Source organism: Dama dama, chromosome 14, assembly GCF_033118175.1.
Source record: "Dama dama isolate Ldn47 chromosome 14, ASM3311817v1, whole genome shotgun sequence".
Taxonomy (NCBI): Eukaryota; Metazoa; Chordata; class Mammalia; order Artiodactyla; family Cervidae; genus Dama; species Dama dama.
Window position 1 is genome coordinate 34,117,604 of NC_083694.1, and position 7,180 is coordinate 34,124,783.

A 7,180-nucleotide genomic window follows, 5' to 3' on the forward strand; every position below is an offset into this window, starting at 1 on the left:
ACACATAAAAGTAATCATCTCAGGATCTACCTCCTTAAGTTGTTAAATAGGGAATATAAAGTAGGTAATAAACAAGTAATATAAAGTGTAATAAACAGGCACTATAAAGGCTTCCCTCGTGGCTCAGTTGGTAGAGAGTCTGCCTGCAGTGTGGGAGACCTGGGTTCAATCCCTGGGTCCAGAAGATCCCCTTGAGAAGGGAAAGGTTACCCACTCTAGTATTTTTGCCTGGAGAATTCCATGGACAGAGGAGCCTGGTGGGCTACACAGTCCATGGGGTCACAAAGAGTTGAACACGACTGAGGGACTAATGCTGAGCATAAAGTAGAAAACAAAAAAGAAAAGTGACCATATTGAATACTTGGCATAGTATTTGGCTTATCGTGCTTGATAGCTGCAGTTATTATTGGCCAGTGTCGCTGCTAATATGATGCCAGAAGGTTTACATACAACAAGAGCTCCTGGGAAATCCAGGGCTCAGTGATCCTGGTCGTCATTCCACTCACTCATGTGTTACTGTGAGGAAAGGCACAACAATAACTTTTGGAACCAGGAAGTCAGGCACCCTGGCAGGTAGTGTCATGTCCTGTGACTGTATATAAGGCCGTCTGATACTCAGGCTACGTTTCAAAAACTTCAGCAAAGGGGGTCTACCCTTCAGTGAGATCAGTGGGTACAATGCCACATAGGTGGTAGGTATGAAAGACTAAATGTTATCATTTATTAATCCCCCCAAATAAGCTGTCAGCTAGCTATGGTGCAGATACTGCAAAAGCCCATTTGCCTGAAGGATTTGCTCCTTGAGAGTATAAAAGTGTCCTCATTACTTGGTGTAGAAATGAATATAAATTTAATTATAATACAGTCTATGCCAAAAAAAAAAAATTGCATTTTCCTACCTTCCAGCTCCTCCTCAAAGTACAACAGATGCAAAACTATCGTTTTTCACTTCTCCCTTTTGATTTGATCCCTGCACGGTAGCCACAGGAAAATGTAATCTTCCTAGAATGGTGTGGAAAGATACTGTACCTCAGAGAGCAGAAAATCTGGCAAATTTTATACATGGTATAAAGGTTCATTGTTCTACACGTTTGTTTGCCTACCTGTCTGCCTGCCTACCTGAGTGTGTGTGCCTGTCTCGTGCCAGCCAACAGCTCGGTAGCCATTTCAACCAGCAGAAGCCACATGAGGTGGGGGGCACTCAGGCCAGGAGAGTCAGTGTGAAGGTTTCCCCAAAAATCTCTGACCTGTGAAAACGGGGTCTGTGCCAGCTTGACTCCCATTAAGATTAGACTGGATTAAGAGAGGAAAGGAAGCCTTTGCCAGTCAGCAATGGGAACTGCGGCTGCAGCACCGCAAAAAACACAGGACCATAAAGGTCTGAGGCAATTGCCCTGCTTACAGGCCACAGCTGGGCAGAGGGGGCCTCTGAGGAAGTCGGAGGGTTGTGAGAAAGCCCACAGTCCACCGCTGAGTCACTTCAATGGGGATGCCAGAATAAAGACCTCCAGACCCTGGCCCACCCTCTGCCCAGAACAGTGCCTTCGAGCCCAGCGTTGGTGGCCCTTTGCGTCCCCCTGCCCTGACTGCTCCATGTGGTGCCATTTTCCTTGAGCTAGACTTCAGGGGGTGGGGGTGTCTCTGTTCTCTGCAAGAGCTTTTTCTAAAATATTTATCAGACGTCAGTGCTAAAGAGGTTTAGCTCAAGCAAACCCTGAAGGCACAGTGTTGGAAGGATCATCCTTGATGAAAAAAACGATAGTGTCCTGATCACAATCCAAAATCATCGCCACTGGACTCTGTACTCCTTGGAACCAGGGTACTTCTTTTCAAAAAGGATGTCAACAAGTGGCAGACTCTGCAGGGGAAAGGAGTTAGCATGATGAGGAGGTCAGAAACCAGCTCACACATGCAAGGAAGAAACTGGGGATTTTTTTTTACTTGGAAAGGCATGTATGTATGTAGAACTGACACATTGGACATGCACCTGACTTGAATCCTGTTCTTTCAAGAAAGAACCAGGACTGGCAGAAGTTACCAGGAACTAGGTTTTAGTTCAGTGTTTCCCAACAGTGGAATGCTCCCCTGCAAGGAAGGGAGGACACAGCCCCTGGCTAGCTGACTTTGTCTCCAAGAGATGGGAGTTTGGACTCAAGGACTTCCGGCGTTATTGTTAGAAGCACTGGACACAGTGAATTCATCCATGGTGATTCCCCATTACTTTTAGGCCCTCAATTAAGGAGCAGAAAAGAAGTTGAAAATTAAGCAGACCCTCTCAACCCTGGAAGACTTCAGGTAAGTGGTCCAACAAGGAAAGGAGCGTGACATGCCTCCAAATTCTCGTCTCATCTACACACCTGTCCCTGAGACCAGTAAGACCAGGCCTATCCTGCCTGCCAATACAGGAGATATAAGAGACGCCAGTTTGATCCCTGGTTGTGAAGAGCCCCTGTAGGAAGAAATGGCAACCCACACCAGTGTACTTGCCTGGGAAATCCCATGGACAGAGGAGCCTGGTAGGCTACAGTCCCCGGGGGCACAAAGAGTCAGACACGTTCAAGTGAGCACGCACACACTGACAGGGAAATGTCCACTTGCCTCCTTTTAAGTAGACGGAAAATACAGGCAAGGAATTTTAGTTTCTAATGCCTAGCATGCACCAACTGGCACCAGATATTTTTCCAAGGTAAAGGCAAGTTCCACCTCTGGCCCCACACTGGGGAAGTACAAAGAGTAAACTCTGAAAGCTGTGAGGGCAGTCTGGCAGTACATGCGTCCGGACCTTCTTTTCTTACTGCCCACCACATCAGGGATATTTGTGAAAACCATACCCCTCTGTGGTCCTGCCAGAGCAAACAAACAGAACCACGTGCCCTGTGTCCTCTTCTCTCTACTCTGGTCACGTCCACCATCCACATAGCTAACAGCAACTCTGCAAAGGACAGGGGCCGTTGAGAGAAAGCAGGCAAGTCTCCCCACACCACACGCACACTTTCTGGACTCAGTTTCCCAGAACAGCATCACAGAAAGCAACTTTTGGAAGTCTGCCTGCCAGGCCTGGTGACCAAGGTGAAACATAGGTAACTTGTCACTCCCACTGATGACAGGAATACCACTTTCCCAAACAGACCTCCAAAAAAAGAGTTCTTTTTCATTATTTTCTTATTATGTCCTCACCCAGGATAAGAATTCAATTCCAGTGAAACAGTAAAGGGTCAGAATGACTTTAAATGAAAGGAATGGAGGGATATTTCTATATGTCCCCATTCAGGGCCTCTGGTTTCTTACAGAAACCAGCCAGAGCCTTTCCACAGAACGTTTTGCTGTCCAATATGCAGGGTCCCACAAAATGATGTCCTGTAGACCTCTCAGGCCACTGTGATGGATAGGTAGGGTGCTCAGTGTGGGGCCGAATACACTGTGTGAGGTGTTAGGCAGGCATCCGCCCATGTTCCTACCACTATGCCCAGCCTGGAGACCTTGCCCAGCCCTCCTCTCTTCCAGTTCTGGGCCTCCACTGCGGAGTGGTGCATTCTGTCTGCTCCCCACTGCAAACAGAGACTGCCATTGAGCCACTTTCCTCCACACTGCACACAGTTTCTGCTGCCAAGATGTCACCATGCAACCCATCCCCTCACCCCCTCCTCTCTGGGGCTGGCCAAACAGAACCCTGCTGTCCCTGAGCACGTGCCTGAATGTGGGATCAGCAGTCCAGCCCTCCCCAGCCCTCTGCAGAGCGGACCGCAGCGTGTTTGCCCAAGGGGTTCAGAGAGCGGACAGCTTGGGGATGGTTCTATTTTTCAGATCTGGATCAGCTCACGCCGCCTGCCAACCTGCACCTTCTCTTTTGTGGGCAGGTAAACCTCCAAGTGAGCCTCTCTGATCTTGAGCAAAGTAGCTGACAGCCTGGGGTTGACCTGTTCCGCTTCTTGTCCCAGCCTGGGTTCTGACTGGTCATCGTGCTGCTAGACAAGGCTGCCCTGTCCTTTTACCTCGGGGCCCCTTCTCTGCTGCAGGGTACATTCTGCTTCAATCTGCAGCTCCTTGTTTCCTGAGTTAGACCCGTCATCCTGCTTGCTTGGACAGAGGTCCCTAACCTCCCTCCCCTCTTCACTGCCATCCTTGCTCTATGCTTCCCCTCTCTCCACCCCCCCGCCCCACATATGGAGCTCCAGTCTTGGGCAGAACCAACCACAGTCCCCCATAGCCATTCCAATTCCCTAGCACGTGTAGAAAAACAGATGAAAACATTGTCCTTTTTGCCCTGAGCCTTTAACCTGGGCGGAAGAATTCTGTCCTCCTACTTTCTGCACAGAAACACCAGACCTCCCTCGGCATGGACTGAACAGCTTCCTGAGTTCCCCGTGGCCCACACCTCCTCCAGCCCCACCCCGAGCCACAAGCTCCATCTGCCAGAAGCGCCCCTCCCTGGAGAGAACCGCTCGCTCTCCGCTTTCAACCTGCTGCCACAGCACCCTTCTCTGAAGGGGCCTCAGGATGCAAGTCCAGCCCAGCCCAGCCCAAAGGGACACGGTGTGCTTGAGTTATTCATTACTCAAGTTAGAGGAGGTCACAGAGCAGGAAGCACTGGAAGGCAAGAAGAAAGGTGGCCTAGAGGGTGGGGAATTAGTCAGGGTGACCTTCTCAGGGAACTCAGAGCCCTGGCAAGGAGGGGCTATCACAGTGGGAAGGTCCTAGCAGCAGCCTCAAGGTTAGACAAGGTCAAATGGAAACAGCTAATTATAATTAAGCTGGTTGCTCAATAGCTCTTGTTATGCACCAGGCAACTGCGCTTAGGGCTTTCCCACATCTCCCATTTAATCCTTGCAACACTGTATCACTCCAGTTTTACAACTGAGAGAACTGGCCCTGGAGAGAACAAGGGACTTGCTCAAGGTCACACCACTAGCAAGTACTGAAGCTGGGTGAATGCAGGTCTGTCTTGCCCTTCACCAGGTTGGTCTTTTTGGTGACATGGTTCAGTCAGTTGCTCAGCTGTGTTCGACTCTTTGTGACCCCATGGACTGTAGCCCACCAGGCTCCTCTGTCCACGGAATTGTCCAGAAAAGAATACTGGAGTGGGTTGCCATTTCCTTCTCCAGGGGATCTTCCCAACCCAGGGATCAAACCCAGGTCTCATGCATTTTGGGCAGATTCTTTTCCGTCTGAGCCAGCAGGGAAGTCTAACATGGCTAGATGAGTTAAACAATTCTAGACAGTCTAGAATGGAAGATGAAGTTTGAATCTGGTTCTCACAGAACTGAGATCATGCTTTTCAGTGGCAATACCAGGCTTGGGTAGAAACCCAGAGGTTCCTATAAGCCAGGGGGAGGTTGATTTAGAATGAGATGCTGCTGTGAAGGCATGATCCTCAAAGCTTGTCAGAAACTGGCAAGAGTTTACCTGCAGGGGAAGGAGAATGAACAAAGCTAGGGAGGTAAAGTTTGAGGGGAGTTTATCCTCCCCCAAAGATAGCAGGGAAGACGTACGTAAAGGCCAGCAGAAAAAGCTCATCCTTGCCGGACACAGGATCAGTCCAATTGGCATTTGCCACAGCTCTAGAGAGTAAGGCAGGATACCTCTTTTTTAAGGAGAAAATGAGGGTTCTGATTAAAAACCTGGCAATGTGAGTCTTTGCATACTTTGTTGTACTATATACTTCTATTGGAAAACAGAGACGTGGAGCAGGGGAGGGAGGGGTGGGTAAGGGGAGTTTGCACAAAAGGAGGCGCCGCACTCTCACTCAAACCCCCATCCCTTCCCATTCCATCTTTCCCTCCACTCATCCTCTTTCATTGATTCTGCCCACAGGTTTTTCCCGGTCTTGCACATAGCAGGCACTCCAAAAACGAATGCCCTTCCGAGTGACCTGCCCGCTGGCCAGTCCTCCCCAGTCCAGAGGTAACTTCTGCTGGGAGGGGGCCGGGGCACCATCCCCACAGGTTTAGCTTCTTCCTGCAGTTCTACCACCAGCTTGGGGCTTTTCCAACACAAAACACTGCTTTGCAGGGGCAAAGCAGGGGGGGGGGGGGCTTCCTTTCTCCGCAGAGCAGTTCTCAAAGTTGCCCTTGACCCAGGCCTACATGCAGCAGCCCCACTGGGGCTGTGTGGATGGATGGCTGCTTCTGCATTTCAGGAATTTTCAGGTTTGCCCAGGTCAGGTAGGTGGGCCTTGGGAAGGATTCATGGGAAAGAGCTCACACTACATCAATTCAAGCTTGTCCTTAGACCTGCCAGGTTGACCTTGGCGACAAAAAGGTGACCCCGACAAGCATCCCCCTGTATGGCTTTCTAGATATGGGGATGGGAAATCTCCTTGCCATGGATGGGCTAGGTTGCCCCTGGGGATGGGGCTTCTCGGCCCTGACTGCAGAGGCTCCCCTGCTGATTTCTGCTGTGTCACTGCCTTGAGAAGGACATGTGAAGCTGCTCAGGGGCTTAGCAGAGGGAGATAAACCAAGAAGTCTGGCTTTTCACGTGAGGCACAGGGGATAAAGGAGGGGAAGGAATAATAGGTGCCAAGGATTGCCTTGCAACTTCTCGCCGTTTGAACTGGACTTCCCTAAGCCTTTTAGGCATTGGGTATTTCATAGAAGAACAAAGTGGTCAGTACCCCCAAGGGGGCATAAAACCATGTCCGTGACAAAACCAGGCACCGATTCGGCGCCAAGGGGAGTCCTGGGTGGCTGGGTCACCTGCAGATTTTGTCGTCCAGGTCTAGACCGGTGTGAGCCGCCAGCCAGGCAGCACGACTGGTTTCCGAGGGAACGACCCACTGGGGTCTGACCGGTCGGCCTCCTACACCACCTCACCCCTTCCCAACCCCGGATCCGGGCTGCCGCCCTGGGTGGGTTTGGCAATTGTCCAGCTTGAGGTGGTTCAGGCCGCCCACAAGGAGCACAGCGAGGCAGTCAGGAGCCGGGGCGGCCGACTGGGCTGGCCTGGAAGGAGAGGGACGGGCCGGAACTGCAACCGCAGCAGCCGGGAGCGCGGAGCGGGCGGCAGGTGCAGGAGCCGGGAGGCGGGGCGGAGCGGGGCAGAGTCCCCGACTCTCAGGCGTCCGGGAGTGACCTTCCCCCACCCAGCAGGGCCTAGAAGGGGTGGGACCGGCGGCGGAGGGAGGCCGGGGACCCCGAGCGCCTGCAGGGCGCCTGGCGACGCAGGTGCAGGGCAGCTCACT